General features: G+C 40.4%; 1 protein-coding gene across 2 annotated transcripts in view; it reads left to right on the plus strand.

Annotated features, from left to right (window-relative positions):
* Positions 1–12,500, plus strand: part of LOC124300105 (uncharacterized) — a 77,563-nt gene that overhangs the window by 33,203 nt on the left and 31,860 nt on the right. Inside the window, exon 1 of one of the 2 annotated variants that reach the window (XM_046753789.1) lies at positions 9,887–10,768. The exons of the other annotated variant lie outside the window; for it this stretch is intronic. The gene's annotated coding sequence lies outside the window, so the exon portion shown is untranslated. Of the gene's footprint in view, positions 1–9,886; positions 10,769–12,500 lie in introns of those variants that run through there. 2 annotated transcript variants of the gene reach the window in all.

Raw genomic sequence — 12,500 nt, forward strand, 5'->3', positions numbered from 1 at the left:
TTTTTGAATTGTCGCCCATTCAACGAAGGAAATCGATGTAGTCTGCAGAGACGCTCGGCTATCTAATTGTAAGCCACCATTCTGACTTACAGGAACTTGGATAAGAAGGAGAGATAGAGCAAGAGGGGGGGGGGGGGGGGGGATTAGTTTGTCACAGTGACGTGTCTGACTTATTATAGCTGACTTGCCTTTCGTGCAATAGTATAAGATTCAATTCATTCGAGTCGCTCAAGGATCTTGCATGCTCTTTCGTTAAGTTAGGTCAGTTTGTGACTCACTTCGCGAGCTGTGAATTGCCACCGAGTTGCGCAATTATTACGGGCACTCGGCTGTGTCCGATTGTCAGAATAATTGCAAACATTATCAGCACTTGCCACGCGCACTTATACTTACCTGTACCTACTTGTTAGTTTGAAAATACACGCGGCATTATAACTTTTGCAATTATGTAACGAAATTGATGGACTGTTCGCGAATCAAGTTATATCCGCGTTAATGTGGACGTTGTATACGAGTTCCCTTTCCCATTTCGTCACGGCTTTGCGAATTGTCGGATATTTAATATTATCCGGAATCAGTTAAGGTCAGAGATCTGAGAGCCAAACTCCTTATTCGATTTTTACGACCGATTTTACGCTGAACAATGGTATTGCGCAAAATTGTAGTTCGAAAAACGATGCGGTGATTGTCAATCTGAGGGAAAATGAAAGAAATCTTTACAGCGGAGAAAAAAATAGAGACATGCTCGAATAATTAGATGCAACGATTCCCGAGATTACTGTTTGCGAATTTTGTAAATATTTGCTCGAGTATAATACGCGTTTTAGTCGGTGGAAAAAAAAAGGAAGCGATGAAGAAGGCAGGGAGAGCTTGAAACTGACAAAGAGAGACAGGCGTGGGGCAAAACGATCCCGAGAGTAGCGAGGACTGCGGAACAAGGAAGAACTCGGCTGAAAAGGAAAGGGAAAACATTATTTGTCTCGTGAAAATCTCGTCTCGTTCAGTCATGATGGTCGTTTCGTTAAAGGGAACTTTTTCGCCCCTGATCCGTAATTTATTTTATTGAGATAAATGTCGGTCTAGCGGCGAAATGCAGATAAATGTGGAGGAGTCACTCGCGTCTCGACTTTCGTTGTATTTCCGCGTTCTAAGCCTTATTTCCAGCCGCGGCGTCCGGCGTGGGTGGGGGTAAAAATTTAGAAAAAGGAGGAAATAGAAGGGTTACGATGCCGGATTTCCAAGGACCGTGAAGATATGTTTTAGAAAATTTTTAAAAAGGTCAGTGCGGAAAGCCATGTCTCAGAAACGTCGGAATAACTTGGAATATATCAGAATTTTGACGATCCTGTTATGGCTTTCTATACTTTACGTTTTTTGCATCACGTCTTTTCTTATATTTCGACATTCTGTATTTTAAGTATTGTGTAAAATAGGTTTTTGAATTCTTAAAAATTCGACAATGCTAAATCTTCTAGTTTCTAATCCTTCTGCATTTTGACCCCCACGCTTTTCTCTCTTTCTCTCTCACACACACACACACACACACACACGCAAAATTCATTCTTATGATTTCGCATACGTGCAACATTTATTCCACGACAAATTAAAGGGACCATAATTCCAAATCCATATCAAACTTTGTCCAAGTTCGAACCGAAGTATAAACTCTCGCAGATATATTTTGCCTGAAATATTCTACAAACTCCTACCTCCTATTTAATTCCTCTCTTTCCTTGCAGCTGTTGGCGCTTGAATATTTTCCATCATTTTTCATCGTGTACCGGGAATAATTCCTTCTTGTTTAACATAAGAAAGAAAAAAATTCATCGACTAAAAAGGAACGTCGGATAATTAATATTCAGCGACAGTTTCGTGCGCATGCTGTAAATTGCGTTATAATATATTATGTCTATAATATACCTCGTATGCGTCAGAAAAAAAGCGAACGAAATTTCTTTCACCAATTTTATTGACTCACGCGCGGGACCCTCGCCTAATTTTGCAAGATATTCACGTTTGCCACGCTTTGTAAAGTACATAATTTACAAAAGTCGCTAAATCTGTACACGCTGCCGCGACACGAGGAATGTACACATTTTACTTATAACCTATCGATTCGGCCTGCCGTACAAATACGTACATCGAATTTTACTTAAATAAGCAATGTTCTGTTTCCTGGGTCGAAAATTACAATGCAATACAATCATCCATTAACTGTCTGGTGGTGGTTTTTTTTTTCGAGGACTAAGGAGAGGCAGGAAGGGCGCGGGGATCGTTGACTGCTGTAGGCATGGATATATGCATAGGTATACACATGTACGTGTACATTGTACGTGTAAATATGCTTGCACGTATTTGCTCACGCAAATATAAACCTAATCAACTGAGCACGGGTCTAATCGTGCCACGCAGTTGAGAATATCTTCGAATTGCTCCACCTAGCGGCGATATCAGAGCCTGCGGTTAAGTGGATTTAAATAAGATACAACAGCAAAGCATTGTGCCCAGCTTTTCCGGAATTCAATAACGTCGCGTGATGTTTTATATGATAATTCAGACGTTGGTGGGCGGGAGGACGTGTGCGTGGCAGTGCCGATAAGCTTGATGATTTCATTGGCTTGGGTATTGTTCGGTATACACACCCAATTTTTGAGCGATGATGAGTCATTGGCTGAATTTTGGGATAACAGAAGTTTCCAAAGGTTCGCGTACAATGCTTTCGCCGATTTAGATTTATCGAAATTTTGCTCGTCGCTACTGTACAAGTGCAAAAGATGTCAAGGATGCAGTTGAACCGCGGGGTTTTAGAATAATGTGAACAAACCAGAAAATCGGAGGCAGATAAGAATGAGAAAATGCGAAGATTCCTCGATTAAATCCTCGCGCGAAACTCTCTCTGTGGTATAATAATGTCTCTTCTCCGGTTAGACGTGGTCCTGAATTTCCAAGCGGTTATCAAGTACCGTTCTTTTTTGTTTTTCATTTCTATCAAACGTTGCAAGCGAGGCGACGAAGGAACTTCGTCTACTCGTCGCTGTTTTTACGACGTATATTTACCGATAACGATTACAAAGATGTCCGAATACCGGCGATATTACAGTACATGTATACCTAATACTGAGGCGAAACCATTCGCGGTCTGAGGTATAAGGTATTCGGCGAGTTATTCGATTTCGCCAGGGAAAATGCGATTTTAATGGCGACTAATGGAGCTGCGCCGCCTTTTAGCGGAGGAGGAGCACCGATCTCTCGTCTTTCAAAAGACGCTGAAACGTCGCGTCGTCCCGGTCAAACACTTTTCGAGTTCTCAATACGGTCCTCGACGCATCGCTGGCCAAGTCCTCGTCATCCTCCTCCTTCTCCTCCTTCTCGAGTATCTGCACCGACGGATCTATCTAGGAGAATTTAGCCAGGGAAACGATAGAAGTACTCTAGTACGTTATTACAAGGGGCGGGATGGCCGATCGATCTCCCGACGACAAGAACAAGTTTCCACCGTTTTACCTCGGTCAATAACTACGAATAAATCATCGTCAAACTTTGCACTCTCCTGTTTTCTACCCTCCGCCGCTGCATTAACTTGCAAAGAAATTGCTCCTCAATCATTCAGTTAGTTTCTTGGGGTCTTTTTCCCGTAGACAATCCCGTAGCTGAGAGCTTTCGGGCTCATTTATCCGTTCTATCGTTTACCACAATGTACACATGCTGCAGGGTGTTGCCATTTCCCAGCATCAGTCGGTTTCCGGTTGTAATACCCTGTACGTCCGCATCGAATATTTTACTAGAAATTCATTTTTCCAAGGTATTGAACCCGGCGTTGTTTGCTTCTCTCCGACAGGCAGTAATTAGTATCCGTATATCCCGACAGCCGACGGTGTGACAAAAATCACGACAAATTCGACCGCGTCGCACGAATCACCATTGCGATGTTTCGGCATCGTGTGCAGGTTCGTCTTCCAAGTGTAACATTTCATCGGAATAAATTGGTTCATTTTTCATGAATAAATCTTCGTTACACGGACCAATGGTATTACTCTTGGATGCGCTTTCGGGTCGATTTGAATTTTCATGTATACAAATCGGAACGCGCAATAAGTTTGTGAAAATATTACTCGTGCATCTTTTATTTCCGGTATGATGGTTGCGTAGTGATATTTTGATAAATTCTGTGGAACATCGTCAGCTGTTGCACAGTTCAAAATTGACCTCATAACTTCAAATCGTTGTGAAACTTTTAACGAAGTATGAGAACTTGCGATCGTTTCATCCTTCAAACTTTGGAAAAATCATGATCGTTGATTAAGGATCCATCAACCGTACGGTCTGTTTGAAAATTCGTTTAAATAAAAATGTCGCGAAACAGACATTGGAAAAGTATATCCAACCAATCAATGTTGATTTAGGTAATCAAACGGATGTTTTTTTGTCATACGGTGAATTTCGAAAACGATTGATTTCTATCCAATTGTTAACAACATTGAGCAATCTGCGGACTATTCGTTTACTGTGAAATTAAGCTTTCATTCCTAAATATTGAATAACCGATATTCTTCGATGTTACAATTGCGCTGTAACATAGCTATTTTCTCTAAAGATGATAACATAATTGAGTTTTTTCAATTTCAATTTGAATCCCAGTTTAAAAATATTCATTCATCCGTTAATGGAATATTTTTCATTCAAATTCTACACCTCTTCGACTTGCGTTCCACGTACCTTTTTCTTTCCAGTAAGTGTGACTTCGCACCGTTTTGCAGATAGAGAAGAGGAATGTTTTTTAATGCCAATCCTATATACCTCGCAGTGATTCTTCTCGATTTGATCACATATGCCTTTATCGTTCTTTCATCGGATACGAGGAAAAATGATTGCGTAGGTGTGCGGAGAGAGTAGATTTATAGCTCTGGCAACAAACAATAACGCGTTACGGTGCAAATTCCCTTCGGCACACCTCGTGTTGCGGTGGTATATTTGGCCGGTACGTTGAATTCAGTCGGTATAGGTATAAACTCGGAACGACGCGACTCCAGGATGTAATACGTGGGTCCCCCGTGTTTTTATTGTCGCTCGTTCGATTAATATTCAACGAACGTCATTAATTATGATACAAATGTGACGTGGCTCGCATTCCCACCGAGAATCATGTTAATCCGTCGCCGTTTTGCTCGCGAATCGCGTACCACGATCGTACGGGACAATAAAATTGAGCGTTAAAAAAATTCCCGATATTTCGATAATCTAATCCGTTGGGTTCGCAGTTCCACGTATTGGGTTAACACGAATATCGCTCGGGATAAAATTCGGTGAAACATGCTCACGGGACAAAGGGTGTCCCGAAAAAAGCTCCATGGATCTGGAATTTCAGACTTGACTCCCTATTGATTTTTTTCCTTCCACAATCAGTCAAGCTGTTGGATTTAGTTGGATTTAAAAATTTTTTCTTGCCTCATTATAACGCAATTTATGGATAGAGTTGAAAAAAAGTCCAGTGACGTGAAGCTTTTATACCGTAAAGCTTCGTTTAATAGAAACGCGACTTGAAATACGACCGCAGAAAGTGCGAGAGCGATCTACCTTGCCCGAACAATATCAGTTTCGCCCATATTCCCCGGGATTTCTCTTAGGGTCTTCTATACAATGATAGAGTATAAAAGATGTACGATCCCATTTGAAAAGATCGCGGTAATCCTGAAATTTCCGAAGCGCCTCAAGCTGGAGAGCCGGTTTCACGTCGAGCCAAAGAGCCCATAAAAACGACGAAAAGCGAGCTTTTAGTCGTGAGACATTGCTTTCTGTCCACGTTATACTTTATCCGATCTAATACCTATGCGTGTTTATCGGAATTGTATATATTTCACGGAATAGCGATATTTCGGTCATTTCTTACAGACTCGATGCATGATGGATTGAATTTCATGGTTGAATTTGGCGCAGGTATAACGTTGAAGAGATCGAGTCGAAGCAGATTTTCAGATTGGAGAGAATTCGTGTCGTTTAGGATCGGGCGAAGGATGCAGATTAAAAGGACTCTGAATGCTTTCGGATATATTGGTAATATGAGGAAAGTGAAACGGAGTTACGAGGTGGCAGAGCCACGTACAATTAACAAAGCGTGGCATGACTGCGGTAATCTAGCTCTGTGACTATAACAGCTTATTCATGCAGCGGATGGAACCATGAAGAGCGGAATGAGACTATCGGATTACAGTACATGAGGAATAGTTACCGAGTAATGAGGGTACAACTCACGATTGAATTTCAAAATTATTATTACACAATATCTAAAACGCTAAAACGATCCAGCAATAACAGGAAGGTTTCGCCAAAATCTTAAAGAAAAAACAAAAAACGAACGAACAGCACGTCAGTTCGTAAATGTTGTCCGAATGACGAAGAAAAATCGAAGCTCGGCACAATTATTCAATACATGCAACCATGACTGCGAGCAACTCACTCGTAAACCTCACGTTCCGGAGCTATTCCATGCGTGATGTTTTCCTTGATTAGAAACATTGTTTTAGGACAGGCGGCCGGGTTTCCATCGCAAAGTAAACATTATCCAGCTGCTGAGAAAACAGCCTCGCGTAAACCTACGGAAAATAATAGCTGTATCATCTATACGCGGCAAATTGCTTCTTCATTATAGACACAAGTTACGTACACGCGCGTCCAAGGACGTAATCTTACGTATTTCATACAATCGTATTACACGTTTGGCCTCTATTATTGTCATTAATAACCGTGATGACGATTACGCTGCTACGTTCTTTGTATATCCACCTGGATTCGCGTTTGGTCTTTGTTATATTATAACGAGTATAATGCATATCGCGTACCGCGAAGAAACCAACGTACTTTATACACCTTTGCGTGTGTGGCTCTTCGGCTACCAAGTTCAGTGCCATAGCGAGCCACTCGCGCGCAAATCCTTATATCGCAGAAAACCTTGGCGCGAAATACACATCGCCATATTCATCACTCGTACTTTGTGCCAAAAATATGCATTATTGCTGTCGCATTATCACCACTGGAACTCAACATCTCTCACAGGTACGTGATCAATGAAAACGAATAACGTTTCGTTCGTTTCCTTATCAACACCGGCTGCGCATACGTGGATAACAGATCTGCACGCACGCTCGCTGCTCATTTGATACGTAATTGTTTCCGTTACTCGAAAGCCTTGAGTATTGTTTCTCATATCCGTATATTATGAGAATGATCGGAAACGCGTTACGGCAGCTGCACGCATGAATTCAAACGAACGGCATATTATGTCACGCACCTTAGACGTAATATCTACCGAAAATTTTAAACGTGAAAACACTTTCGCCCTTCGGAACTCAAGTTTTCACTCACACTCGCTAATCCTATAACGCGCACGCAAATACGATGCATGCATGGAGTCTCGGACGTCGTATCCAAGTTTTTTTTATCTAGGTATGTAATAATGTAAAAGTTTTACACGCGAGGTCGGCGGTCGTAAAGCTACGTGTACTTTTATGTAACACGTAATTGGCTGCCTTCGAATTCGCATGACCAAACATCCGAATGTTTAAGTTGCGAAGACTGACGACGAGCTGCGTACGATATGAAAATTGTATTCGAAAAAGAACGAGAGAAATAAGGGGAATGGAAAATTAATTCACTAGGAATAATGTAGGTGCCTTCGATGTGGAGTTGATACCCGATCACCCCCCTCGGACAATTCGCCTTTTCGTTTTCAGTTTATCTGATTTTATTTACACATTTTTCATATTACTCTCGATGACGATACCTTGACGACATTCACGCAAAGGGTTATTTCTTCGTGATATCGGGGATTAAGCGAAGCGATAAGTATCATTAAACCATATCTGATAATAAATGGAAAAACGTCGAGGCTGTATCGAGGATAACGCGCAAGGTAGATAATCTTGATCGTAACGACGAATCGTTCAGGGATCAGAGACCGGACGTAATAATAATACTTATTGGTTTATTATACTTCGCTTATTATAATCGCGATTCAGGTGAAATTTCAGCGTCCATTATCACACGATATATTTCATGTTGGCTCGTTTGCTGTCGATGTCTGGAAACAACTGTCTCATTCCCATTGTGTACTTGACGTGTCAAGTTGCCGCATGCTCGTATAAAATTCAATACACGGTACAGTAGCTCATCCCTTGTTTGCTCATCACTTCCAGCCTTGTCCTGATAATTGTTATTTCTCTGTTAGTGGATAAAAAAGAAAGCCATTGAGGCGCGGTTTCCGAAGGAGGTTGAAACATTCAATATTCAGAATAAGAACGAGAAATTATCGTGTATACCAACTTATCACCAGCCAGAATATTTATTTTATCATCTTAGCCAAGTATGTCCGTCAGAGTATTTCGTTCCCTCCTAACTTTTGAGCAGGCGAAATGAAGTCGTCGTGAAAATGCAAATTCAGTAGCTCCTTACACTTCGGCAATACTTAAAAACGAGTTTTTTCAACATACGTGTATAAACTAGTTGCATGATATTATATGCGTATTGTATAAAAGTCTGGTGTATGAATGTGTTTCACGGCAATGACGACGATACGAAAATCTGGTTTCCGCCTCGCGTTTGCCACGTTCATTGTCCCATCCTATCATCCCTGAGACCTACGGAAAGAAAGAAAGAGAATAAAGTGTTTCCTGAATGTAAAAGTACCTTGATGACGTCGTACAATAGTTGAACACCTGCTCACGGTATATATTCTAGACTATGTTGCATACGAGCGGGTTCGGTCATCAGCATAGATCATAATTATATACCAACTTGTGCAAACACTTTAGACGCCAGAGGCGTCGGGTCAAGCATCGTATTCGTTTATAATTACCACACCTTGAGTAACCGTGTAGTCGAACCTTTAGCGCCGCATCTCTCACATCTAAACTTGTAATATAGAGAGGTGTAGTTAGTTTTAGAACGGCTGGAAATTGTGGATATTAAAACAAAGTCTGATAGCTAAAGAGAATAAATTTTTATATGTAAGAATTGAATATCAAACAGCTTGCACGCGTGTTATAACGGCCCGCAAATATTGAAAAAACACATTACGCGATTTTCTTATCGATTACCGAGTATTTGTTCAGATGTATTTTTCCATTCCATTTGCAAGAACGTGAAGATTCGAATTATTCGTACACGTGCGCACATCTTCGAACAATTTTAAAGTTGCGGAGTTACTCGGTCTTTAACCAAAACTTGCTTACGTAATTATTTTTTAAAACAATTTTTTTATTTTCACCTTGCTACTATTTTATTCTCAACCTTCCGTAATTCTCATTGTCAGGTCTCTTACATCTTTTGAATTTTCATAAAACAACAATATGAATATTCATTTAAAAATATAACAATGCTCTCACGTATATTAAATATACGTATACATATATGCAATAATACTAATTCACATGAAACTTTCGAACTATACCCTCTATTATTCATCGTTAATTTTTTCCCGTCGTGAAATCTTTACATTAAACGTTATCTATTTGTCTACAATAGTTTTACCTCACGTATCTACGTAACGGCCAGTTTAAACATTAGAAAAATCCTCGGTATTCCCGCAATTTTAAAATATAATTTTTCGTTTCCGAAAACTGTTATAACAAATGAACAATGTTACAAATTCCAAATTCCAAATTCATATTCATGGTAATCGACGGTGTTTACAATTGAATCATTCCTATCGCCAGTATCCGTTTTCGCGAATGATGCAATTTCGAATTCGTATCGGATTCGAAAAAACTCTGACCGGAATCTCGGAGCCTCGACGCGATTCCAGCACCGTCGACGAGGAGCTGCAGCGGCTGCTGGCTGCTGGTTAGTTTGCCTCCCCGAAACTGGCGGCTCGGCGCGGCGTCGTCGCGTCGAAGGTCTAAAACTGGTCGGGCAGTTCAGTCGCTGCCGAGACGCCGCGCCGCCATAACGCGAAGGGACGTCGCGACGCCGGTTTCTTCGTCTTGCCGCGATCAGCTGTCGCGCCACAAGCGTGACTCGATAGCCGGCGTTCGATCGGAGAAGTATCGTAGGAAAACTTGATCGAAAGAAGGATTATTTTGATTTATTTTTATTGTGATAAAAGGTGTAATTCTCTCACTACGTTCGAAGGTGAAGTGTCGTGACGACTCGATTGGTCGTCTCTTTGCCTTCTACCATCCTGTGATAATAAAGTTTTATAAATAACAGTGAAACGTGGCCGAATGATTTTCGGTTGGGAATGAAAGTGTAATTCGGATAGTAAAATTATTCAAGGCCTGCGTTCGACGGATTATGGAGATTGAAATATCGCCGCGATAGGTTGTGATAATGTGTGCGTGCGCCTGATCCGATCTGCTTGCCGAGCTCTCGATTCGACGTATCAACACGTTGCTGGCATATGATCGTCCTCTTTTCGTCTCTTTGTCTATTTTACTATTTTTTTCTTCAAATTTCAAGGATTCCGTAAATCTTGCGTCTCTGTTTTATACGTCTGATTCTGAAAGTCGAACGCTCCGCCTACTCTCGTACAAATAATTTTCTGGGAATTTGAAATATTCCTTCAATTTGGTGATTGTTCTTCGTTGCTCGCTTCTTACTGTGCGCGAACAACGAGAACGAGGAAAGCGATATTTTAACGTGAATCGAAATCAGTGAATCCTTGTGCTTCTTACCAAACCTGCTTACGAGTTCCGGTATTCGAAGAGGGATTTTCCAGCCGCTTGGACACGTCACAATATATAATCGATGTTGTGACGGCGGACTGCCAAATTTTCCTGTAAGTCCATGCGTCATTATTATTATTACCATTATTATTGTTATTAATATCATTACTAATATTATTACTATTATATTATTTCGCAAACTACGATGCCGTGTTTTTCTACACCGTTGGCAAATCGACGAAAGCGAATTTTGGCGAGCGCACTTGATCTACAAAATTTATTACGCATATATATATAGACACAAGCCTCAAATTACACGTTTCGCAAAACTTTGAGATAACGATCGTAAAAGTCTATGTGGAATCGTGTGGATTAGACACATGCCGCTGCTATGACTCTGTGTATACTCACCGGATAATCTCGTTTCGCTAAGACCGTATCGTCGAAGAAAAAAAAATTAAACAAAAATAAGAAACGAGAGAAAAAGTCATCGTTGACGAGGGACCGGTGTAGTCAAGTAATTAATTATTATCACCTGTGAAATTTTTATTCTCTTGAAAATGCGAGGCGAGTTGATACGATATTCAAGATGGTCACATTTGCCGAATCGACAATGCCTGTCAGGATATTCATTTGTTCTGATAAAATTTATCTTAAAAATTATTGTTAGTTAAATCAAGCACTAAACTAGATGTCCATTTCCACCCGCCAAGTTATAAATTATAACTTGGGTTCATTCTCTGGCTCATCGTCATACGTCGTTTTTCAAATATTTCATTCGCAATAATTTTCTCCGGATACTTCCGCTCCTGAAAAAATTAATTAATTGTAAGTCTGGATTTAAACGAATGAAATTTTGCCCAGACACTGTGAACTTCCCGTTAAAAATTCAAATGATGTCCGAGTTTCTCAGAGAATTCCCTCAAGCATTGTTTGCAAAAGTTGGCAAAATGTTTAGAAATTCATGCAACATCATGGTATTGGAATAAAAGCGATTTTGAAAACTGGAAATCGCACAAAAGTATTTTCACAACTTTTGTAGAAAGTATCTTGCCGGATCAAACATGATCTCAATCTCATCTTTGAATTCTTTATTGATCGATCCACCTGCCATCTTATATCTGGCATTCGGGATACAAAATGATGAAGCGCGTTTTAAAGTTTAAAAATTCGATTTCTCTCGCTGAGGAAAAAATTGCTGTGATTTGACGCGAACGATTCACGCCCCCGACTAAAGTACGTGGCACCATCTTACCTGCCACGTGGAAGAGTTCAAAGCATTGCAAATACTGCTAATGGGCGATTCGCGATTCGATCTTCAAGAGCTAGACTGACAACTTGCGATTAGCGTAAGAATGCATGGTTTTCTTTTTTATACATCAATTTTAGTTTCACAATACGGTCCTCTGATCCTTATTCGTTTTTAATTTCGTATACATTTTCAACAAGCTGAAACACGGATGTTTCTCGTCACAATTAACAGAACGGAGTGATCGAGGTCCGTGCAGATGTTACTGACTTTTTACATTTCTGTCTTACCCACTGACTTGTACTAGATTTTTATCGCATGTAATGGGAATCTTCTATTAGTCATGCATGCGGCGTGTGACGTCAGTAAACATACGCAAGCAGTTTAAATGACGCCAGGATAATGTAAACGTTTTCGCTTTTTACAGGACGATAGTGAAAGCAACATAATCGAAACGAAAATTTATTCCTGATATCGTGACGTGATTGGTACCATTAATATTATACGTTATGAGTATAATGTGCGTAGAAATAGTGAAGAAAAATTACGACGCTGCTTATCAGTTTTACCAGTTCGTTTAAAAATGCAGGTTTCGA

This window comes from Neodiprion virginianus, chromosome 3 (assembly GCF_021901495.1).
Source record: "Neodiprion virginianus isolate iyNeoVirg1 chromosome 3, iyNeoVirg1.1, whole genome shotgun sequence".
NCBI lineage: Eukaryota > Metazoa > Arthropoda > Insecta > Hymenoptera > Diprionidae > Neodiprion > Neodiprion virginianus.